The sequence below is a fragment of the Vidua macroura genome, chromosome Z (genome assembly GCF_024509145.1).
Source record: "Vidua macroura isolate BioBank_ID:100142 chromosome Z, ASM2450914v1, whole genome shotgun sequence".
Taxonomy (NCBI): Eukaryota; Metazoa; Chordata; class Aves; order Passeriformes; family Viduidae; genus Vidua; species Vidua macroura.
In genome coordinates, this window is record NC_071611.1 from 44,710,009 (window position 1) to 44,735,952 (window position 25,944).

Here is a 25,944-nt window from a genome sequence, read left to right on the forward strand (position 1 = left end):
CAACCAGATCCATAAATCCCAGGTGGAGTTAGAAAGGATATCTCCCTGTTGATACTGTATTGACGGGACTGTGTTGCAGGACTGGACCTGCAATGTAATAACCAAGAACTTCTTTGCTGGAACTTGCTGGATACAAACCACCAAATCTTGAATGTCTCTGACTCACGCGTGAAGTGACAAACTAATAAAGTAATTAAGGTCTTGTCTAGGCTGGACAAGTAGAGAGCAGACAAGGAAATAAGCACCAACACACAGAGACAATTCAGATGTACTGATGCCATCTTCATAGCTGGTTTTCCCACTGCTCAAGCACACGGAAGAAGACCAGGTCCAGGCCAACCTCCTTCTAGTTAACCAAGTATTTTATAATTGTGAGAGGTGGCATAAACCTTTCTTCCTGTCTCCTAGTTGGGTTCTTCTCTCCTTGCAGCCAGCAGTTATGTCAGTCAAAAGGCCCTTCCCTTCTTCAGTTCTTTTTAGCCCTTATGAGAAAAAAAAAATGCCTATCAAAGTAGACCAGAGGAGATAGCAGCCCTTTTTGTTTTCCCTCTGCAATAGGATACAAGGCATAAAGTCAGAAGAGAGAAGTCTCTTCACCTGTGAAAGATAGGAACTGGGACATACGCAATATCCACGTTTTTCTTAGCACTATTCCTGCTTTTGGATCATACTATGCAGTGATCATACTTCAAATCAGAAATCTGTGGTTTCAAAAAAAGATGGGGAAAGATATTTTCTCTGTCTTGTAATCAGCAGTCTTCAAAGCCAAAATTCAGATTTTCAGCAGGCTTAAGTTAACACATGCTGATCTCCAGCAGGAAGTGAGGAGTGAAAAAATTGTGAAAAGTAGTAAGATTAGAGATGCACTGTAAGGAGACAAAACATTCTATGGGTTCACAAACAATATATTATTGGATTTAATACCAGTTACATATTTCTTCTTTTATTTAAAATAGTGGTTTTGGAGCATCAGTTTATACTGGGATCAAGTCTTTCTCTGATGGGACCAGTGTTTTGGATATCTCTGCACTACTGGCAGGAGGACTTACAAAACTTGCTTATGCACAGTCACAAAAACCAGCAGCATGAAAGTGACAATGAGAGATTAGGAATATTCTTGGACCTAGTTATCACAACTCTCCACTATCTTTAAACTTCTTTTCTTCTTTTTCAAGCAGAATTGATAGATTCTGATGCTGTAAGAATGTAACATTCCAATTATTCCTGGCCTTGCTTTGGACCAGTTGCAGGTCAGGTAGGACTCCGTGTGCAGAAAAGTGGCCAAAATGTGTTATGCATTTGGCGTAGGAGGATGCTTTTTTGAACATAGTGCAAGCCTTCCCTTAATAAATTTTTAGGTGTTATTGGCTCTGTCTTCCAGTATAGTTGCATTATCTATTCAGTATAGTTGCGCTTAATCTGTGGATCAGGCCTTCTGACTGGCAGTATGTCCAGAAAAAAGGGGATGTACATACTGCCCAGCTAATAAAGCTGGATACTATTATTGCTCTGTCTATATCCACCAGCTGGGACCAAGCCCTTTCTGAGCAACATAAGGCTAAGGCCACATATAATCTAGGATTTAGCCAGAGGATTTTATCTTCTTCAAGATAATTAGCATATTTCATAAGGCTAGATTAAGCAAACTACTTGGACATGAGCTTGTGATTATTTCAGCTTCAACAGAAAAGCTTGGAAAGTCTAAGTGATTCAACTAGAATTTTAGGAGGCTCTTACTGTTCTGAATTATGGCTTTTTAAAGCCAAGGCCCTGCATCTCATAGGATGGAAAACAGAATTTTTTTCTTCTGTAATGGTGGGGACAATACAGTAGCAGTTAAATGGGGGGGGGGGGGGGGGGCCGGGGAAGAACAGCAGCACTGGGTGGGGAAAAAAAAAGCTGCAGAAAATCTGAAATTAAACCAACAAAATGCATATTGGATAGTTGGTAATTCACAGGGGTATTTTTCCTATATGGAGCAAAGTGGTTTTTCCTTGTTTGCTTTGTGATATGCTTAACACAGAGAGGAAAATACCAGGCAGGGATGTGCCTGTGCTTCTGTTGCCTTGTTGCACAGAACTGAGCCACAGATGTGTCTAGGTGAATCAAGTCCAGCATGTGCTGGACTTCTTTTTTGCTGATGTAGGATAATAACCTGTTAGCTTGGTGTGCCTGTGCTTGGATGCTGCTTAGGAAAGTTTTCTTCCATGCTGTGCTCATCTGCTTCTCATACAGTTGTGCCCACATCAGCCCACAGCTGGGTCCCTCTGTGGAGCCTGAGAACCTCAAACAAGACTGAGAACTGTGCAGGAGCATCCCAAAGGAGGATGGATCACAGAAACACTGACACAATGTTGGACATCATTCCCCTGAGGGGAAAGAATACATACTCTGATGGATGGCAAGACAAGGAAATGTCAGAAATTTCATCATTTGTGCTAGCAGGATTTTCATACATGTTTCTAGCTCTTGAGACACACTTTGGGGAGGACACCGGCGGCTGACCAGATGGCACTGAGGATATGAAACACACACAAGGCAGATGCTTTCAACAGCCCTGATCGTCATTTTGCTTTCTGTACAGATCTCAGAATTATTCTATGTACTGCTCCTACTCAGAGCAAGGGCTGGGACAGTAATGCACCAGCTGCACCTCTTTTCTGAGTATTCTCCACATTTGAGCTTTTCCACCATCATTTACATCTTGTATGAGTGATTCAGGGGGAGATTTCACAATCTTCTGATAGCTATGTGCATCTCTTTGGAATGCTATCAAATCATTTCTGAACCAAAATTTATCAAATCACCTAAACTGGCAGAACAACGTGCCTCATGGTGCTCCCTCAGTGAAATAGGATGTGACATTTTCAAGCTATCTTTCACTGCCCTCCACAGTCAGATTAAACAGAAAATGCAGAATGTTCAATTGTAATTGGCATTATTGCTTTTAAAACACTTGCAGTTGCAAATCAGGATGAGACCTGGTAAACACAACATACCCACGGTGGAACCTAAATGAAATTTCAGGAGCAAACTTCATCCAATGCAGTGCCTCTGCAATGCCCAACACACAGGAGCGATGTGGGTGACAAAGAAGATACCACTATTAAATCACATGTGCAAGCACTGACTCATGGTGAAAACACATATCTCATGGGCTGTTTCCAGTGATACAGGTATATGAAGATATCACTGCAAAGTTTTTTCATTGTGATAAACTTGTGTAGGCAAATCCTGTGTTTTGGATAGGTGAACTGGTGCAGGATTCTCCTGATTCTTTCACATGTCTAAAGTTTCTTCTTCTTAAACTGAAAGCAAAAAAGAAAGCCAGAACAGAATAGTATAAAATTATAAAATGTTCTGCTCTGTGCTCACTCTAGATTTTTCTCACCTACAGTTTCATCAATGTTTTAGTACTCAGCAGGTAGCAATTAACCTTTAGTCAACAGGTTCATTTATCACATTAGATTTCCCAGGAAAGCAGTCCAGACACAGAAGAGTCCATTCTACTGCTCATTATCTCCTCAGTCAGGCAGGGTTGAAATTTTGAAAGGTTTTAAGAATTTGCTTATATTTCATTTACAGCAAGGAGAAAGTTCTGTTACACCATAAATATGTACCAGCACCAGAAAATAACACAATACTGAAAACAAGAATTTCATTACTGAATTAATATTTCTTTCTAGTTAGAAGTACATTTTGTCAGTTTCATCACCATGTCTACTTGTTCCCTCTCCTTCTCTGACCAGGTTGTTTCATGGGACTGGAGTCCTTGTGTCTCACTTGAAACATCTGTAGCCTTATGTCCAGCCATGTCTACCTGGTAGGACATCTCCTGCAATTCATCCAAAAGAAAACTGACTAAGATGAGTAGACTATGTTGGAGGTGCCTCTCTTTCTGCCTCTCCTTCCTCAGATGTGCAGGCCATTTGGAAACAGCAGTCAGACTGTTTAATTTATATTTTGGTTGTTATTTTGAAGAGAGAGAGAGCTCCATGCCTCAGTGAGGTTCTTCCTGCAGCACCTGTCTATGCAGTGCACTGCAGCAATTCTATGCTGGAATTGGGGTCCCAGTGTGGCATACACCCTGAAAACAGATCTGAACTTTTCCTAGAGAGACGAATGAAGTCTCTCATTTGGACAAAAGAAAAGCACATAGAGGCAAAGTAGTTCCCTGAGATCATACAGCAGGTGAGTGGCAGAGTGTGGAGAAAATCAAGGCACCTTTACTCCCAAGTGAATACCACACTCTACATCAAGTCACACACTACTTCACATTAAACTTTTTATGTTTATCTGTCCTTTGGATCAGAAAGGTTGCTCTGTCTTTCTCCAGCTGGAATGTCAACCTAGCAAATTAAAGTCAGATTTGACAAAATTAAATGGGGGAAAAACATAATTCTGTCTTCTTGGGTGAAAAGTAGTGTGTGGACCACACTTTTGCCAGAGGTGTGCCCAATTCAGATAGGTTTCTGAAGTCTGGTCAGTTAACATTGAATATGTTTTTCTGAACATCATGATCTTTGAGTTATAATAAAAGGAGAAAGAAAAAAATATTAAGACAGTGTGCAAGAGAAGGGAGAGGATGTGCTTTCCATTAAACTATTTCAGTGGAGTCCTGGCCAAGTGAATGGTTTCTTCTCCAGTTAAAAATTAGAGAGAGAGTTTCTTTGGCCTGGTTATCCTTTTTGCTTGTTCTTGTGCTGAGTGTTTTCTGATCCACTTTCTTTGGATTAATTCCTTGATTTCTCTCTGTTTCTCACCTTCAGAGACATGAAGATTTTTTTTTTTTTTTAATGTCCCAGTAACACACTAAACCTGCTGCATGGTGTTTCCCAGTCTGATAAGCAGTGAAGAAAAGCCAGAGAAAAATGGCTGTGCATTAAAATGCCAGCCTTTGTTCCACTGGAAAAAGACTGGCTAATGTGCTGTCAGACAGAGTCTTTATACTAATGATGTCAGCTGTGAAAATTCAGTGCCCACATGAAAAAGCATTTCCTTTACATGGGGCTATAAGAGTTCAAACTTCAGCATTTCTGCCCTGGTGTGTGACCATCTTCCTGAAAGAAGAGATGATTGCTAGGCAAAGAGCCAGACCTCCCTACATGGCAAGATATCCATGCATGTCTTCCTACACATTCTGGAGAAGGGAACTTGGGATCCTGCACCCATGCAACTCTTGCCTCCTGCATACCGAGGCATCTTTGTGCTCTGCCCTTGCCTTGGTGCAGCCCAGTCTACAGAAAACTCCCTGCAGCTGGCAAAATAGTTGACAAACTGGCTGTTATCCCACTTCTCCACTGCTCAGATTGGGAGAGGGGAGAAAGAACAAGGCTGTGTCTCATATTCTGAGTTATTACTCCAACACCATAGTTGCTATGGTATCCCAGTGACACCTGTGCACGCAGTACGTGCAGTGACAACTACAGGGGGGCAGTTCCTGGTTTACCTCAACTCAATTTTGGAGCAGAAATTGATCAAGAACAAAACAGTCTAGATGAAGTACTATACTAAAAGACAAAGGTATAAAGTAGGCAACAAATGAGATAAGGTGAGTACAATTTTGCTAACCCCCTAAGCAGAGGTGTTGCCAAGCACTCAAACATCCCCATCACCTGATTGCTCTATTCTTGACAGCCACAAGCCACCCATCCATATTTGGAGGGCAAAGTGCAGTCATTCTCTGCAGCAGGGAAAAGCTGTCTCTGTGTGTGGAGCTGTCTGACTGCTGGGCACTGCTGGGACTGGTGAGCTTGGCTGCTCTCAGCCTGGCCCAGGCAGCTTGACATGCTACAGTGGATGCCAAGGGGAATGCAAGCTAATACTCTGAACAGGAGCAAAATGCTGCCTCATCAAAGACCTTTGATCTCAACCTGTGTTTTATTCACCTCAAAGCTATTTCTGGATTAGATGTGGGCACTGAAGCCTCACTTTTTAAATTTAATATTCTTCTTTGACCCCTTTTTTTTTTTTTTTTAAGGAGAGAGACATTTAATTTCTTATATTAATTTCTCCAATAAAGGACACAGTATTTGTTGGAGATTAAAGGCTGTACTGCTCTTTGGCAGACAGCATAGTTCTGTAATTCCAACCTATTCACATCCCTCAGCTTTCCCTTAAAAATGCCAAGATTTCCCTTCCTTGCCAAATGATGAAAGGGATCTGCCAGCTGAGAGGGGGTTTTAAAATAATTGCAAGTACAAAAATGGCAAGTAGGAAAAAACTTGTTGGGCAGTGAACACCTGTCACTAGTGCAGCCCAGAAGAGCCCTTGCTCATTTTGGGCCTGTTTTGACTGATTCACCTGGTGACTTCCAACATTCAGCTGTGAAATGGTGAAATTGACATGCTGCTTCAGCTCTCAGAGCTGCACAGAACAGAGCTTTTTGCAACAGTATTTGGATAAGAGAGGGGTGGTGGCATTTTGGATGCTGCATACTGAATATCCATCCTGTAAGGCTCCACACTAGTGCTGCTCCCCATCAAGGGAGCTAACAGGCGGCATAGTACAGACAATGGTCATGTCAGAATCAAGGAGGGATACAGGTTTTCTATGATACACAAAGGTTTGCAGTCCCTGTCTGAAGGAAGAAAAAGTATGTCATTTGTCTTATACTTAACCTCCATGGGCTCTGGATTAACTTTGTCTACATATTATTAATCTTCATTGTTACTTTGCCTCCCAAACCTAGCAAGATTTTCTGATGACCTTCCTGGCTTCAAGATTTCCTCCATAACACAGAAATACAGCAGGATAGTGTCAGAAGCCAGGTATGAAGAGCTAGCTCTTCAACAACCCTCTCTGTGGCATGAATGAAAAAGGATACATCTGTCATAGACAATATAGAAGGAGTTGTTGGGACACCTCACTCATCCTGACACAGAAGACAAGAACTTCCTACTGAAAAGTGAAGATGAGAGACTGGACCTTGGAAAGCCCACAGACCAGAACTATATGTCAGTAGAGACTAACTACCTAATCAGCCAGACCTTTCTCCAAGGATCACACAGTGTGTACCTGCATATCCATCCTTGCCAGCAACATTCAGCCCAAATCCCTTCTCCTACTCCAGCTTTCAAAAGGGAGGTAGAAAATGAGGGAATCTCATCAGAGTTCCCTTGTCATGCACATGGTGAAGAGAACTACTTTCTCCTCCTCAACACTAGTAACAGGGTGGTCAGAGGAGAAAAAATAAGTCTCCCAAAATATTTAAAGTAGGGATCACTACATCCCACATCTCCCTCAGAGACTTGATTGATTTGACTCTCATGGCACATGGCAGCAAAGACCTGATCTTACCCTTTAGTAGAAACATGGTTTATCACTCACAATATCAATCCTATGCTTGGTTTATCAGCATTACAGTGCATCCAGATCATCAACCAGCTGGGTGAGAGCAGCCTAAATAAAGGCATCAACAGAGTCCAAAGCTTTCATTTCTTTTCATTCAATAATGTAATATCTATTTTACAATAAGATTTTTTATAATGTCTCTGTTTTTATACCATGTTATTACTCTTGTGTACTTAAATAACATTAAACTTCAAGGGCAGCCTCAGTCATCTGCTCCAAATCTATTTACATACAAGTAAATATCAAACAATAGTGCCACTGTCAACAAAAAAAAAACCAAACAAACAAACAAAAAAACAAACAAAAAAAAAAAAAAAGAGAGAGAGAATAAGAGAATATATTTGCAAACTTGGGATGACAGTTCAGAATGAATGTCAAGAATATACCAGCAGCCATAACAAAAAGATACCAATGTTTTTTTCTTTATTTCCTCCCCCATGCCACCCTCCAAAAGGCTACATTAAAATAGGTATTTTCTAGCAAAGTGTTTGGGTTTTTCCAGCACACTGGGATCGATACTTCCTCTCCAAATAGTTGGAAAATGAATCACTGATCAAATGCCAGCCACAATTTATTAATTGTGCAATGTTCTGATCTCAGTGCAAGGCCTGCTCTGTGAATATTTCTAGACTTACTAAGTGCCTATTCTGGTATTTCTCCCTCTCTAAATTGCTTTTGTTCTTGAATGTCACCAGAGCATCTTAGTGGACACATGCAGTCAAAGCAGTTTTCTTAAGAAAGCCAATTGTTTACTAAATAATTCATCAGCTACACAAAAGCCAAAAAGGGGCAGAAAAGCCCCAGAATTAAACACCACTTTATGCAAATCAATGTTGCTCATACCCTTCAGTTTCTGGAGGCAAGTGGTGCTTTGCACAGAGCTTGCACAGCACAGTGTGTTCAGCAGCTCACCCTGGCCATACAAGGCAGGCTGGAGGGACAGATTGGTGTTTGCAGCCAAGTGAGTGACCTAGCTGGTGGTGGGTGAGCTGCAGACCTCCTTGCCACGGGATGGGATATAAGTTATTAAATTTTGATGTGCTTTCCACATCCCGAGTGGCTTTACACCAGTATCCCTTCCCCTCAACACACTGCACAGCACTCTCACCCCACTGTCCCACCCCAATTTGTTGCTACCACAGCACAGCATTTTGAAGTTCTGAAGGCAAGGAATAATTTTCTCCCTTGGAAACAGTAAAATGCAAATTTTCTGCAGATGATAAGTGCCTTGGTTCCTTGTCCTCGGCCAATTCTTTTTTGCCAGGGTGGAAGAAATGAAATGAGCTGAGGAAAAGAGCTGATGTCCTTCCATGTGAAGAAGTGGAGACTGACTGGAAACCCTCACTGGCGGACAATACTTCCATGTTCTTTCACAATCTGGACACATCTGTGAACGTCTGGTAGTCTGCTTCTGGAAAACCAAGCCATTCCTCGAGCAATGGAAAGAACAAAGCACATGTGCAGTGTGTCTCCTGTTTGGGTTCAGTTACACTTCACATAAGGCCTCTCCTCAGCAGGAGAGTGAGTCAAGACTTCTCTACCTCTCTTCTAGGACTGGGTAATGTCATTATCACTGAGATCTCTCCTCTTCAAACTGGGTTGTAACTGGCCTACATACTCACAACTTGTTAGAATTACTGGGACACACACATTGTTACTGCATAACATTCATTTTCTGAAGAAATTGGTCTGAAAATATTTCTCTGCTCTTAAGCAAGCAGAATGTGCCTGTCTCCCTCTCTTCACCTTCATGTTCATATCTGGCTGTGCAATTTTTCATTTGATTTGTTTAGTTTAATACTCTGAATTTAATTTAAAGAATTAGTGTTGCTAAAATTACACATGTGGTGGTCTTTGCTGTAATTTCATTAAAAGGAATGTGCAATTTTCTATCACAAAGGATGAGGGGGTGGGAGTGGAGAGAGAGCAAGACCACTCCAAAGATTGTCAGTAATAGAAGTAAACCTGGCTTTGATTTAACCAGCATCAGCCTGATGTATTTATAGATTTTCAATTACATATATCATAGCCTGCAATACATTCCTAATATTACTTTGGAATTTAAATCACTGCCTTAAGTTTTTTTTTTTTTTTTTCCTTATCTGTTTCAAGTCTAGTACTTTAAAAGAAAAGAAAAAAAAAAAAAAAAGAGAGAGACTTAGTAATGGTGTGTCCAGAAGAAGGAGATATCAGTTTTCTGTGCTATTGAATTGCAGAGGTAACAAAGGACTGCCATCAACACATTAAGGAATTAAATTTCGAATGGCAGTTTGGAATGGATTTTTCTGCAGCACTCAGCATTTTCCTATACGAGGATTCTTCTGGAACAGCTACCCCTGATGGTCCACTCTACTATAACACTTGCTCCAGAGCAGATTAGATTAAATTAGTATACTTATGCCAGCAAAAGAATGGCTCATACACAGGGACTGAATCACAAATCACTCTTTTTCTTTATGTTAATCCCATAACATGAACCAAATTAATGTCCCTTTGCAGACAAACATTTGTTCTTTGTCAGCACAGGAACATTTGAGGAAATTAATTCAAAATTACTTTGAAAAGGGATTTGTTAAATTCCTCTAAAGCCCAGCTTAATTTAATTGGGCATTAATTCGTTGAACTCAATTCTTGTCCTAAGATAATTAAACTCAACAGAATTGTGACTGTTTCAGCTCTGAAAGAAAATATCCACACTGTGCTCTCAGCAGTTCAATTACAGCAGTGGAAATGCACACCTTTTGTTAAATTTGGATGATTTTTCTTCAGTGTCCTGTGCTCACAAGTCCTCTATGATGCCCCAAGACCAAAGTCCACTTAATTTGCAAAGGTCATAAGGATTTGACCTCAGATCTTTGGCTCCTGTCTTGCTACTTGTAATGCACTACTTCAGCATTCCTCCCAATACTGTCCCTAATACCAGGGTGCATTTGGGGATGGAGTCAGTAGCCCTTTTTATTTGTATAGACATTAAACTCCTCTGAGCTTACATAGGACATAGAAAAACTCAGTAGGGTTATTTTTGCCCTGGATACATCAGCTTGAGTCATCAGCAGATCCTTTTTGCTCAGGCAGATCCTTTGTAGTGTTGAACAGCTAATTGGGTGCTTGGCGCAGGAAGGGTCTTGGTAGCTTTTCCATGCATCCTTGTTTGTTATGGCTTTTTTTTCTTTTTTTTGTGTTTTTTTTTTGTTTGTTTTGTTTTGTTTTGTTTTGTTTTTTGTTTTTTTTGTTTTGGTTTTTTTTGTTTGTTTGTTTGTTTGTTTGTTTTGTTTTGTTTGCATGGCTGATTTTAGCAGCTGATTCTAACAGCAAACCAGTTGAATGGCTGATTTTACCACTCTCCACATATGGCAGGTCACAGAAGCAGAACCTTGATTTAGGGAGCCTCTATGAGATCAGGCCATAACAACACAGCAGATGGGAGCCCAAGAGTCAGTAGTAGTTGTGAAAGAATGAAAATGAGCTATATAGCACCACAAAAGGAAAAGAAATGTTTCCCTGCCACTGCTGTGAGATATTATAAAAGTCTCTCTCTCTTAGGAATGCTCAAGAGAAGCTATATTTTTTGCAAGGTACATTTCAGCCTGACAAAATGCCTAGGAAGAATGGGCTCAAGATAGAGAAGTGTTACAGCTGTGCTATATTTTGCCTTTGCATCTTTTTTGGTATCCATAAATGCACATACTCTCCAGATAAAGCTGTATTATTGTATTGGGTTTGCATGGCAAGGTTTTGCTAGTGGAGGAGCTACAGAAGCAGCTTCTGTGAGAAGATGCTAAATGCTTCCTCTGTGCTCAACAGAGCCAGAGCCAGCTGGCCAAGGCTGAGCCCATCAGCAACAGTGGTAGAGCCTCAGGGATAATGTATTGAAGAAGGAAGGGTGATGGGGGAGTGTAACAACTGGGTAACGGCAATTGCAGACTGAGAGAGTGAGAGTATGTGAGAGAAACAACGCTGAAGACATCAAGGCCAGTGAAGAAAAAGGAGGAGAAAATGCTCCAGGCACCAAAGCAGATGTTCCTCTGCAGCCCATAATAAAGACCGTGGTGAGGCAGGTGTACCCCTGCAGCACATGGGATCCACAGTGGAGCAGAGATCACCTGCAGTCCAGTGGAGGATCCCCTGCTGGAGCAGATGGAGAAGGAAGCTGTGACCCCCTCAGGAAGCCCATAGTGGAGCAAGTTTGTTGGCAGGATTTACAACCCCATGGGCAACCCATGCTGGAATAATTAATGAAGAACTGTAGCCTGAGGTAAGGGCCTACATTGAAGAAGTTCATTGAATACTGTCTCCCATGGGAGACAGTCCATGCTGGAGCAGGCAAAGAGAGTGAGGATTTCTTCTCCTGAGAAGGAAGGTGCAGCAGAAACAACATGTGATGAACTGATCACAGTCACCATTCCCTGTCCCCCTGCACCACTGGGGAGGTGTGGAGGATGTAGAGAATTTGTGAGTAAAGCTGAGCCTGGGAAAAAGGGAAGGGTGGGGGGAAGGAGTTCTAGATTTGGTTTTATTTCTCATTACCCTATCCTGATATGATTGGTAGTAAATTGACCTAATTCCCCATGTCTGTTCTGCCCATGACAGTAATTGATGAATGATCTCTCCCTGTCCTTATCTTGACCCCTGAGCTTTCCATTATATTTTCTTTCCCCTATCCAGTTGAGGAGAGGGATAGAGCTTCTGACAGAATAGCTTTGGTGGGTACCTGGCACCCAGCCATGATCAACCCATGACCACCCCACTGCAAACAGCAGTTCCACAAATGTGGGGACACACAAAGCACACAAGCTACACAGAACAGCTGAGCCATACAAGGAACCAGCAGTTAAAATAACTCCTTTTCTATCTGTTCCCAATACTGTTTTTCCTCCAGCACCTTGTGGAAGTTTGGCAGCTTTGCAGTAGCTAACAGAAAACTAGAAGATAAAAGGCAGCATAGGCATTCTGTTAAGAGTTTCTTACAAAATTCTCATTAATCATGCAGCAATTCTGCATTTAAAAGTCATCCAGCAAAATGTCTGCTGGTTTTTTGTCTCAAGATGAAAGGCAGAGGTAATATTCTTTTTTTTTTTCCAGAAAGGAAATGGGGGGAGGGTTGGCACAGACTGATGCAAGAGAACAGCGGCTGGTGGAACATGTTACAGTGTCCTCCACGGAAGTAGAAAAAGGTAATTTTCCTGCTGGCTGTCAAAGAGACTAACCAGACCAGAAGGGTATTGGTAAGCACAGATCTAAAGACGGCATTAGTCTTTCATTAAGTGGTGACACTGTTTTGCTTGCATGGCATTTTCAAGGCTTGCTTAATTAAAGGAAAACATATTCTAATGAATATACAGTGATGGTAACAACATCCTCACTGTACAATGTACTTTCTGCCCAGACAAAATAGAGTTTTGGACAACCAGTTCTCACTTCAGGCTGTCCGGTAGGCATGTCCCTGTCCCTCATTTTTGCAGCTATGCACAATTACCATTCTCCATTAGCTTGGCCTTACGCGACTTTTGAACCTGATCAGCATGAACACAGCAGCTGTGTCTGGTTTATAGATTCACTGCAAGGTGGAGGGTGCAACAGAATTGGATGGATAGAAATCAATAGAGGATAGCACCAGGAGTCTGTGTATGAATCAGCCTGACAGACATTCAGGAATTTAAGGAGTATAAAGGATTAAAACTGGGGGCTGCTCTTGGGTACATGAGAAGAGGCAACCTGCATATCTACAGACCCTTGAAAGAGGTGAAATATCCTGACTCAGGTTAGCTGTGACCTGCTTAGGTCTTTGGAAAATTTACCTCTGCCTGCATGTGACACTGCATGGTATGAAGTGAGCTGGTAACATCAGAGGCCACATGCTAGGAGAAGGCAGTCATTCATTATTCCATTACTTATCACATGTAGTTGTCCTGCCAGTTTCACCTGTATTTTCAAGATGACTTCACTCCTTCCTTGCCTCTGCTGCTTCTCCAGCATCTTGGCTGTTGTTTGCTTTCCTCCTTACAATTTGTTGTTCGCATGCAATTACATATGGTTTTCCTCCTACCATAAAAGATGTTGCCACTTCCAGCACTGATAATGTCTGAGGTGCAGGAGACAATAAATAGCAGAGTGCAAAGGTCCCCCTTACTTGAACTGACAGATCAGAAATTTAAGCTGAAGTGAGTTTCTGACAGGTTTACAAGCAAGACAATCAGCCCAAGAACAATAGTTGTTTTAGATGTGTATCTGCAAAGAACAACAATCCCAAATAAGGAATTACACCTCTGACAGAGTGTACAAGCCCAGTACTCTATAGCAACAAGTTCATTGAGATTAAAGTTGTATTAAGCCTAGTTTCCCCAGTTTGACTTTATTCCAGCCTTTTGCTACTGCAGATAAATTTCTTCTTCTCAATCAGTGATGACTTTCCCAAGAGCAGACTTAAGATCTCATGGAAAGCCATAAGCACACTTTTAAAATCTAACCCTTATGGTAGCTTATGCTACCAACATATGCTCACACAGTTACCTTTGGTGAAAAGTCAACCTGATGGTGCTAAGTCTGAATCTTCAGGGTTTATTTTCAGCAATACACCTCTATGACTTCTCCAGCTCTGAAAACAGGTAGTCAAGACCACAGGACAGTAGTAACTGAAATCCTGAATGTGATTTCTGAGTTTGGTCGTTACAACATATGGCCTTGAAAGAGTACACTCACACATGTCTATGTGTCCCAGGGCATATCCAACATCTTGCAGCTGTTCTGAGGGCTCTGCAGAGGGACCTGGACAGGCTGGATAGATAGGCTGAGTCCACCAATATGAAGTTTAACAAGTCCAAGTGTCAAGTCCTGCACTTTGATCACAACAAGCCCCTGCAGTGCTACAGGCTGGGGATGGTGTGACTGGACAGTGCCCAGGCAGAAAGGGACCTGGGGGTAGTGGCTGACAGCCAGCTGAACATGAGCCAGCAGTGTGCCCTGGTGGCCAAGAAGGCCAACGGCATCCTGGCCTGTATCAGGAATAGTGTGGCCAGCAGGACCAGGGCAGTGATTCTTCCCCTGTACTCAGCACTGGTGAGGCCACACCTTGAGTGCTGTGTCCAGTTCTGGCCCTCAGTTTAGGGAGAATGTTGAGGTGCTTGAACATGTCTAGAGGAAGGCAACAAGGCTTGGTGAATGGTCCAGGACACAAGCCCTATGAGGTAACTGGGGTTGTTTAGCCTAGAAAAAAGGAGGCTCAGGGAAGACCTTACCACTCTCTGCACTGCCTGAAAGGTGGTTGTAGCCAGGTGGGGGTCAGTCTCTTCTCCCCAGCAACAACTGACAGAACGAGAGGATGCAGTCTTAAGCTGTGCCAGGGCAAGATAAGGTTAGACATTAGGAAAAGATTATTCACTGAAAGAGTGACTGGGCACTGGAATCATCTCCCCAGGGAGGTGGTGAAGCCACCATCCCTGAAGTTGTTTAAAGAAAGACTGGACGTGGCACTCAGTGCCATGGTTTAGTTGATGAGGAGGTGTCAGGTCATAGGTTGGACTTGATGATCTCAAAGGTCTTTTCCAACCTAGTTCATTCTGTGATTCTTGACTCTGGGTGTGTTCAAGCCTATACCAAAAAAGGTACTTCTTGGTTAATAGTACATCACACAAGCAGCTGTGGTCAAATCCTCTGTTTGTGCAACCTGCCCTGTCCAAGGAGTGTATTTTCACAACACAGGATCATGAAGGTTGGAAAGGACCTCCGTGATCAAGTCCAACCTTTAACTGAACAGCATGATGTCAACTAAACTCTAGTTCTAACTGCCACATCCAGTTGTTTCTTGAACATTTGCAGGGATGGTGATTTCTCTACTTTGCTGGGCAACACATTCCAATGCTTAGCCACCCTTTCAGTGAAGAAATTCAGTGATTCTTCTGACATCCGACCTGAGCCTCTCCTGATGCAGCTTGAGGCCATTTCCTCTTGTCCCATCGCTGGGAGAAGAAACTGACCCCTACGTGGCTAGAGCCTCTTTTCAGGTAGCTGTAGAAGAATGATAATTCTCCCTTTTCTCCAGGCTACACAACCCCAGCTCCTTCAGCTATTCCTCAAATTACTTACATCATAACTTAGCATCTTCTTTCTGCCTACCTTCATGCAATAGGTTTAAATTGTTAGTGATATAGGAAGAGAGTGTGTTGTGTTGTATGTGTTCTAACCAGTGAGAAAGTGAACAGAAGATGGTATACCATGCCTAGTCTCCCTCCTTCTTACTATGCAATGTCCTTATTTCCACAATAATCCCTTTCCTTCTGAAGGAAAGGGCTCACCTGATTACAAGGTAAGCAAGAACGTTCTTGGAAAGGTAGCAAAAGAATAACATCTATGACTCCACAGGAACACTGCACCTTCCTTGAAGGTTTCATGGCATCTCTTACCAACTGATCTCAGCACTCGGTACTCAAGTGTGCTGGATTTCATGAATAATAATTTCAATTACCTACCTATCCATATGCATCACAGGCAGTTTGATTGTAAGACATCCAAAGGAGAGATAAGTTCCCCTCTTTTTCCCCTGTCCTACCACTATGCTACAGCTACTATAATGGTCATTCCTCTGATCTGTACAAAAAGGCAAATTTTCAGACTTCTGAAGTCAACAGCCCCAAGGAATTCTCCTGGCTTGCAGATTTCCCATTCTCACCACATGTGCTTCAAAAAGAGCTGTCTTGAATGTATTTTGAACATTCACTCCACATATTTGCAATGGAAAGATAAATTGCAGATATGCATAACATATATTATACATAATAGCTTTATCTGTAGGTAGATAGATGGATATGTATACTAGCATTATATAGAATTATATAGATAAATATACATTTTTCAGTATCCTCTTGCCCTTGAACTGAAAGCTGATGGTTATTTTCTGGCAAGCCTCTGGTTATATTTTTTCTCATCTAAATTTTGTCTTCCTAGCTGAAATCTGCATCAATCTCCAAAGATTAATAGAACAAAGAGGCACTACTGGAGGCTGCTGGAGGACATTTTTCTTTTAAATTCTGATAAACTTAAGTGCTGGCCATTAATTTCTGTGTCCCAGAGGAGTGCCCGGAGCCTCCAGAATAATTTCATTCCAACAACTTGCATAAAATTTTGCAGTGCACTTTGGATCCAAGCCAGGTTGTCAGGATTGTTATTTATTGCAGCTAGTAAAAATTATTCTTAGCTGTTTTAATTTGGAGACATTTGAATGACTTTGGTGGAGCAGTGCTCATTTGGCTTGGCAGCCCAGCAAAGACCCTGTAATAAGAACTAACAATGCTGACATATCAGCTACTGTCACAGCAGTTACCAGTGGATTTTTAATTACTCAGGGGAGGAAGGGCAAAAAGGAGAAGGCAGCCTTCTTACAAAGACATTGTGAGTTAACTGCCTGGTTCAAGGCTCCAACATTGTAAATCTCCACTTTCAAGCACTTTCATTCTCACATACTGCCTTTTTTTTCAGTTTTTCATGTAATCCATTAAGCAACCCATGGCCACCTCTACTGATTAAACCCATCTTCTTTGACTATGGGGAGCTAAGGCCCTCCTTGGGTCTTGGCAAACAAGACTTAAAGCAAAGCCAAAAGACAGTTACCCAAGAGAGAAGGTGCAGCCAATGAAGCGGAAAAGGGCATGGTAAGGTAGTGATGCTGAGAAGCCCCATCAGTCACCACTGTTAAGAATGGTCAATGGTTTGAGGCCAGGAAGAAACCTGCAGGGGCAGGCTATCATGTCCTGCTGTGCGAATGCTTCAGGCCGCCTTAAACTGTCATCTGACGTGAAAATTTATGAAAATTCAATCTCTTCATGCAGAAGGTATCTGCTCTACTATAAAACTGCCAAAGGGAAGCAGAAACCTCTGAAAAATGTTGAAAATGTATCTAGGTTCTTCGCAAGGCAATTAATTCTTCATCTCAGCCACTGTCTGCTTGTAGAAGCAGAACTTGAATTCATGCTGTGCCTGGAGAAACATGACCTAAGCTACAACCTTCATCTCCTTGCTTCATAGAGCATTTGCTTTTACGATTGTTGGCAGGCTGGCTGACCCTGAGCCCTACCAGTCAACCTGCATCTGAGCTGCATGAGCACGGGAGATCAAACTTGTCTTCTTCCTGTGTGTGCTTAACTCCTAGTCTAAGTAAAGAAAAGCTGACAACTGTGTCTTTCTAGCTGATATGGACTAGGTGGCTGACTCCATGTTTTTTCTGTAATGATATCTCCTCACATTAAACCTTTCTAGCTGACATAGCTAGACAATGATGTCATTCTTCCCCTCAAATAAACAGAGTTCCAAGCTCTTAAAATCAAAGGCAATATCTCCTACTATTCCCTCTGTGCTAGATCCCAATGTCTTTGCAGACTGTGTATTTGTGCCCCCTGTTATTTTTGCTTTATTTTTAATGTGTTGCATTGGACTTTATGTTTCCCTATTTATCCTGGCCACCTGATCAAAGTGTTAAATAATCACACAGAATCACAGAATATGCCGAGTTGGAAGGGACCCGCAAGGATCACCAAGTTCAGCTCTTTGCCCTGCACAGCACCATCTTCAAGAATCACACCAGTGCCTGAATGTATTGTCCAAACACTTCTTGATCTGTGTCAGGCTGGTGCTGTGACCACTTCCCTGAGGAGCCTGTTCCAGTGTCCAACCACCCTCTGAGGGAAGTATCTTTTTTAATACCTATTCTAAACCTTCCCAGACACAAGTTCAGGCCATTCCTTCAGGTCCTGTCACTGGTCACCACAGAGAAGAGATCAATGTCTGCCCCTCCTCTCCCACTCATGAGGAAGTTGTAACTGCAATGAGGTCTCCCCTCAGTCCCTCTTCTCCAGGCTGAACAGACCAAGGGACCTCAGCTGCTCCTCATACGGCTTCCCCTCAGGACCCTTCACTTTCCCTGAAGACTCTTCACCATCTTGGTTGCCCTCCTCTGGACATTTAGGTTAATATCTTTCTTACATTGAGGAGCGCAAAATTGCACACAACATTCAAGGTGCGATCACAACGGTGCAGAGCAGTCGAAAACTTGAGGTGACATGCCCCTGAAGAAAGTCAGACCTGTTAATATGACAAGCTTTTTTGTGCTCTGTGGTTTCTGACATCAAGATTCTTTGAAGTGGCTGTAAGTTATGGCATTCAATTAGGCAGTTTATTGCTTTTGAGGTCTCTGCAGCCATTATGGACAAAAGCTTAACTGGGGTAGTAGCTCAGTGTGGTTCCACTGACTTCAGTTAAGCAACACAGATTTCTGCCTACTGAAATTCTGGTCTTGCAACTTTTTCTCTTTTTCTTTTGCCTTCTCCTCAGAATCTCTGTAAGGATGAAGAAGGATGAGATTTTCAAAGCTGCTGAAGTCCACGAAGTGATGAGGTCTCGCCAAAACGAATGGGAGCAAGACAGCAAAATGTCTTACTTGTTTTGCAGATTTAAACTTTAATGTTTAGTAAGTGAAATGGATTTGTTCCCATAGTGCAGTGTTACAGAGTTATAGTGTTACAGAGATCCAAGACCATCTGAAGTCAAGATAGCTTTGCATTAATCAGGCAAGTTCATGACTATCATGATAAGCTCATCCCAGCTTAATGACTTCTTCAGGTCTTTATGCAGCACCTACAGAACTGCCTGGCTTCTCACTTGCTCTCTCTTTAGTATAAAGCTGACGTGCTGGGTGCTATAGACCTGACTCAGCAACTATCAAGTGTTTTAGTCCCTTTCCTTTTTTCAAAGTTAAAAAAAAAAATTGATTGTAGCTCATGTTTCCACCTTTTATTCCACTCCTGGTAGTCAAGACCACTCTTACTGAAAGAACACATTGCAGAGCCTGCATTTCTCTTCTGGTGTTATTTTTATACACCACTTTTGATTTCAGGAAATCTTTTCATCCTTACTTCACTGATGTTTAGTAACATTTTAACTGCATGTACTTCAGTGAATACGTCCCCACTCTATGCTTAAGCACATGCTGTCCCTGTGGAAAGAGGGGAGGATAGTGAGGATGAAGAGAACACAGGTCATGGCAGAAATCAAGATTTGAGGTGAATCTGACAAGTGTATTGGCAGAATAGGCAGTTGAGGAGAACCACAAAAAATAGAGCATAAAACCATCAGACTTACAGAGCTTCAGATAGGTAGCAAGTAAATTAACTCCCAAAATACTTCCAGCTGAGGTTTACATCTGCTGGCTGAACAAATACTGGCAGAGTGGACCCAGAGATTCCTGTACCAGCTTGTGCTTGTGATCACACATGAGATTATGTCCCATGTGCTTCCATGTTACTACATAAGTTCAGAACCATGCAGCTTCCTTCCATATCTTTAGGATTTAAGCAGGCAAATAATAAGAAAGGAAATAAAGTGACAGACCCAGAAAAATGTGAAAAATGGGCTCAGAAATACCTACTATCGCTCTAGTATATTTCTGGTAGAGAAGAATTATCAATTCTTCATCACTCAAGAGAATTTAGACCTTTGCCGATGTCTCCACTCTACTGGACAATGGTGACATTAAACCTAAAGGGAGAGAAATGTTCCTTTAAAGGGCCACGGTCAGGTTTACTACTCATGAAGCAAAACAGATGACACTGCTGTTGGGCTCCAAAAGCAACTCACTGCTTCCTGGGGCATCTCCAAGCAGTACAACTGCCAGGCAGGTGGGCCTGCCAAACACAGGCATAAAATGTGCCACCTGTGGCTGGAAGTATGGAATGCAATGTGGCTGGACGTGCACTGGAAAAGGGACAAAGGACCTCTCTACTTCCACTCCAGCAGTGTTAGGAAGGGGCAGCAATTCCTCCCTAGTACCCAGTGTTGGTGGGGGGATGCAAAAGGCCTAGCAACCTCAGGCAACCAGCCAGCCTGCTGAGGGGATATTCATCTTGTGAAGCTTGGCTCAGCTTTGAGCAGGAAGAAGAAACAGTGTCACCATTTCCCAGAAGTTTAGCTGACAATAGCAGTGATTGCAAATGCTGAGCAAAGTGCTTTTTGTCACATTTTGCTAACAAAGCAGGGGTCATGTCCTTTCTGCCTGTTGACATAGAAATATCTTAATTAGATCTTTGAAAAAGAAAGAGAAGAAAATCTAAAAGCTTGGAAGGTATTTTATTATTTCTTTGTTATTTTTAGTATTAAAAGTATAGCTCAAGTAGTGCTGGCACTAGGATGCATAATCCACTTACTAGGGCAGAAAGGGCTCTGAAGCTGCACCACAAATGCATCATTTGCTAACAGTAATGAAAAAGACATCAATCTATATCTGCAAATACCATTAGAGCTGACTTGGTTTGAGGACCAAAGGAAGCTGAAGCTGAATTTATGAGGCTGACATCTCAAACATTTGAGACCAGAGATTTCTTTTCTCCTCTGTTTTGTTTCATCCTCCCTTACTTTTTTATTTTTAATAACTTGACCCTCTTTTTGGGTCAGCTCTTAGCCCTGTAATGAAAGCAATTTAGTCAGGAAAGGTCTCAGAGTGATTTGGGCCTGCCTTGTTCCAGGGGCTGAGTGGGACCAGCCAGCACATGCTCAAGCACCCTGCCCTGCAGGCCTTGTTCCAGTGCTGCACGGTGCACACACTTTGGGATGCCCACACTGCAGTGCAGTGCGGGACTGGGAAAGCTACAGAGCCACAAGGGAGATACCCCATCCAGCTAGGGACCAGATAGGACCTTCTCCAATATAGGTGTCTCTCTCCATCCCATCTGACACTGTCCATCACACAGCTCCTCGAAGGAGCCTCCTAAAGGAGGAGTGAGCTGTTGGAGAAAATATATGGGATCAGGAGTGAGCAGACATGGTTAAGAGAGAAAAAAAAAATACACTACTGCTGCTGTACAGTAGTTCTTTTAGTTAATACCATGTCTCCAGCTGTGACAGCAGGAAATGCTTGCTGCATCAGCAAAAGGCACAAGCCCATTCCCTTACATGAGTTTCTCCAGCTCTTTGTGAGACAGTCTGCTGTCACAATCTCCTATGCCAGCAAATTCCAAGAATTCCCTTCCCCTCTGTATACTCCTCTGTACAGAAGCAGTAAAAGAAAACAGTTTCTGTCTTTTCTGTTTTAAACCACCCCCTTGGATCCAGTGTTGCGGGATTTGATGAGCTATGGTTCCACTTTAAGCTCCTCTTTACTGATTTTGCATGTGCCTGTCTCATATCTTTCAGTTCAGTCCCAGACTAATAGCTCCCACCTTTTTAGTGTCCTTTGAAAGTAACTTTTTCATCTCCACAGACATTTTAATTGCTCTTTTCTTTCCATTCTCTGTATCCAGCATGCTTTCTTGGAGACAAGAGACAAGACCTGCATTCTCTGCACAAAATGCATTAAATTTTCTCATTCACATAATTTTCCAGCATTTTGATGGACATGCAGAATAAAGTGGTGCCAGCACTTTTTTCTGGAGGACATTCCACAAACACCCATGAGGCAAATGGGACAGCACACAGCTTTACAAAACCATGTCTTTTTTTTTTCTCAATACAGAGTGTTTATCCATGTGCTCTGTGATTTTTCTCTTGACTGTAGACTTTTATCATCTTCTCAGGAGTCTAAGTCAGTAACTGTTTGGTAGTTTCAGCAGCCACCTGACACCCTTGCTGTTTGCAATGACAGTTTATGCACCTCAGGGTGTTCCAGGGGTTCACACCACAGCTCCCACTCAGCTCTCTAGTGAATGCCATCTGGCCATAGGAAATTGTTAATATCTTATTAGCCATGGAGCCAAACACTTTTCAGGCTTTCAGGCTCCTGGCATTGCTGCAGACTGGCACTTGTAAAATTTGCCCTTGATCTGTCTCCTGGCACACACCAAGCAGCTGGAAGTGAAGGTGACCCATTTTTCAGTGTGACTGTGCTATTTCTCTACTGACACTTAGATACACCAAGGGTTAGTCAAATCCCCTTTGTAGGCCATGCCAGTCGGGACAAAGTGCTTGCTCCCAGCTCAGAGATTATGTACTCCCCTACAACTTTTCTCATATCCTGTGCCAGCATAAAAGTTCCATTATGATGGGCAAAAGCCAATCCTTTCTGCATGGGTTCCTCTTCTCCAGCAAAGTGTCCTGGATTATTACCATCTACTTCTTATAACATCACCTACCAAAATTTGAAGGTCTGAATTTCTCTGCTGGCTCCTCAGCCTCACACAAGACAGGATTTCAGACAGTGCTAACAGAGAGGTCATAACCTCCAGTCTCTAGTTTCAGCACTGAAGTAGTAAATTTCACCTCCCAAGGCAGAAGTAGAGAAACTATGCTTCTCAGGTGAGGCCCACTGCAGTGCTGCAAAGGGGTCTGCCTTATGATCAGTGGGTGTTAGGGATGGCCCAGGCACCTAGGAACCTCCCAGTTATTCTTGATCTGACCCTGGCAATGGAGGTCTGGCCTCAAAGATATTCTTTCCATTCAGTGCTTTGCATGTCCAAGCGGATTTTTTCAAGGATGCTGTAAGATGTGGTGTCTGACATCTTTGTGACAGCAGCTTGAAGGCACTTGGAGATTTTCACACTATGTGAAGGCTCGCAGAAAAATGACTACTGGCCTCTTTAGCTCCATAGCTCTTAACATCATGGATCATTTTAATGGGACTGCTAACAAACCTTAGGAGAAGACTGTAATCTGAATGGGGTCAGACAGTGGAGCAGGGCCTAGCTCAGTGTGTCTGTTTTTAAGAACACAGGGTGCTGGCAGTACCTTCAAGGCTCTTGAAAAATATGGGGACTGAGTGGAGGTAATTAAAAAAAAAATGCCTAAACATCAAGCCTGTCACTTGCACTTATTTCTGTAAGTTCTTTCTTATACTCCCACAACAAGCTACAGGAGGAAATTGCATCTCCAGAAAATTGGCTGAGCTGAACATGCTGCACAGCGTAGCTAAGGAACTCCAGGGGTTAGAGAGCAAAGGTCACTCAGCAGGTTAGTGCTGTAAGGGCAGCCAGTTACTCCCAGGAAAGCAAGGCAACTGCATTAATATTTCTGATTCGCTGATGAAACTGATCTGTTTTATCCTTGGACTTTGTAAGGTGCTGGCACAGGAAAGGGGTAGAGGCCTTTCTGCTTAGTATAGTCTAAAGATAGGTTGCTTTTTCTTTATTTCTGCTGATTTTTTTTTTCCTAGTTTGTTGATGGAAAGCTTCCTTAGTCCTTTTCTTTTACTAAATTTAAGCCACGTTTTCATGCTAAGCAGCTACTGACTGTCTTACATGGAGGAGGGCTGCCTGTGGTTTTACACAGTCTTGCAAAAGGCACAAGCTGACCCAACGCTGACTGTGGAGTTACATAGCTACAAGCTTGAAGTCATCAGAGAGGCAGAGGAGAGGTGGAGCTCCTAACAAGAACAGCTAGACAAGTGCAAATCAGCTAGAAAAAACAGCAGCATTTACTTGCATTTACTTCTTACTGTTGAGAGAGAAGTAATCTTGTACTTTATTGGTTTTGCTAAAAACATGTGTCCATACACCCTGGAAAATGAATGATTTGTCTCTACAGTACCTGGTTTGCAGCAGTTTACTCAGTTACTCTAAGATGCCAAGAGTTCCAGCTGGTGTCCATTGCTGTCTTGGGAGGAGCTCAGTAATGGTGTCCACTCATCTATGCTCGCAAAAAGGATGTAGCAACCTAGACAGAGCTCACTAAAAGACACACAGCTGTCCAGGCATCAGGCTATAGGGAATGCCTAAGCATTCGACTGGGTTGTAGCAGAGATAGCAGTTGTGTCAGATGTGATCAGGTGGATAACCTGCTCTGCCTGGTAGCAGAACTGCAGGATGAACTAGAAAATTTAAGGAATTAGAGCACCAGAAAGTGAGATAGACTGGTGGAACCAAGCTCTGACCTCCATGAGACAGGAGCAGCCACCAGAAATAATGCAAGATCAAGGGAATCCTCTGTCCAGCCTCCAGCAAGGAGGTAGTAGTTGTAAAGAAAGGAGCAAATGGAGTGTAGCCCATGCTTGGGGTGCAAGACAAATCATTCTTCGCTTACCTCACTCCCCCAGTGAGGTGTATCTGCACAAAAATTATGAGTCTTTGTACATGGAAGACCAGCCAAAGGATGAGGAGGATGAAAGTCTGGTAACACCAGAGGTGTCACCACAATTAGAAATGTGTACTTCCTCATATTACAACAACTTCCAAGAGGAAGAAAGCAAGGGTTATAGTTGTAGGTGATTCTCTTCCAAGGGGAACAGAGAACCCAATATGCTGACTGAGCCCAAACACTAGAGAGTGTCTGATGACTCTCTGGGCTGAGCCCAAACACTAGAGAGTGTCTGATGACTCTCTGGGGCCTGGGTTAAGGACATCAGCAGAAACTTCCTAGCCTGGTGAGGCCCCCAGACTACTATGGAGTAGGACATCTCACCTCCCACAAGAGCTTATCTGTTGTTTGTTTACTGGTCAGATAACTCAAACAGGACAAGCTGTCTTGTAGTGAGTTATTTTGGTGCCATGGGGTTATCACTGGTCTGGCATCTCCCAACTACCAATAAACATCACACTGCTAAAGTGAGATTTGGGAAAATAAGCTGGATTTCCAACTAATAGACACCTCCCTTTATGACTACAAAAGCAACACCAAACTTTCACAAAGCAGAAATCTTCTACACATTTCCCTGGAAATGTGTGGAGTTTCTCCTGTGAGTAGGGATGCTTACTTCCCAGTTACTCCCGGAGGGTTAAGTGAAAGGAATACATTATTGTCATTACAGTGGTAAGTTGGCTCCTAATTAATACTATTTCTTTTCCTGGCTTTAATATAGGTACCTTGATATAGTGCACTGTTTTTAGATTATGCTGTAATCCACTCACACTATGAGTTCTTTTACTCACACTAATAGTTCTTTTTAGTTTTGTATTTTGTAGTAAGTCTGATTAAGCTCTTTCATCTGTTATCTCTTGTCTAGTTAATAAAGAATTCATTTTTTAAATAGACATGATATGCCAGTCTTAAAACTTGTGGGTAAGAGTAATTTCTTACATTTAAACTGCTGCCAAAATCTGAGACTAAGGCAAGGCTTGTCTGAAGCTTACACTTGTCCCATGACAACTACTCAATACTGATCTTCCTCACTGGGGCTGGTGAAGTGGTAACATAGAGTCTGAGGGAAGTCAGAAAGATCTTCAAGATCTTGGGACATTTAGCAGGGAAATCTGAGACACAAGTTATATTCTCCTCTAAACTTACAGTTGAAGGTAGCAGCACTGGCTGAGTCTATTAATACAGGACTCCACAGCTGATGTCACTGCTAAAATTTTGGTGGTGTTGACAATCAAAGGCCTGTGCAGCACTAGGCATGCTGGCATCAGACGGGACTCATCCCCCACACTTTTTCAGTGAAGAGTTTTGCTCAGGAGCTAATAGGGCTGGTGTGCCCCTGGCAAGCTGTTGCATGAGATGCAAAGGTTAGAGGGACAGGGTGCTAATGAGAGAGGTCTGCCGGTGACTCTGAACTGTGACATACAAGAGCACACTTGCAGTCTTACAGAGACTGCACATTTGCAGACGGACCTCTGAGGTAGCAGAAGCCAACAGGGAAACACCAAAGAAATATTTCAAAGGAATTGAGAGGTGTTCCTCTAGGAAGGT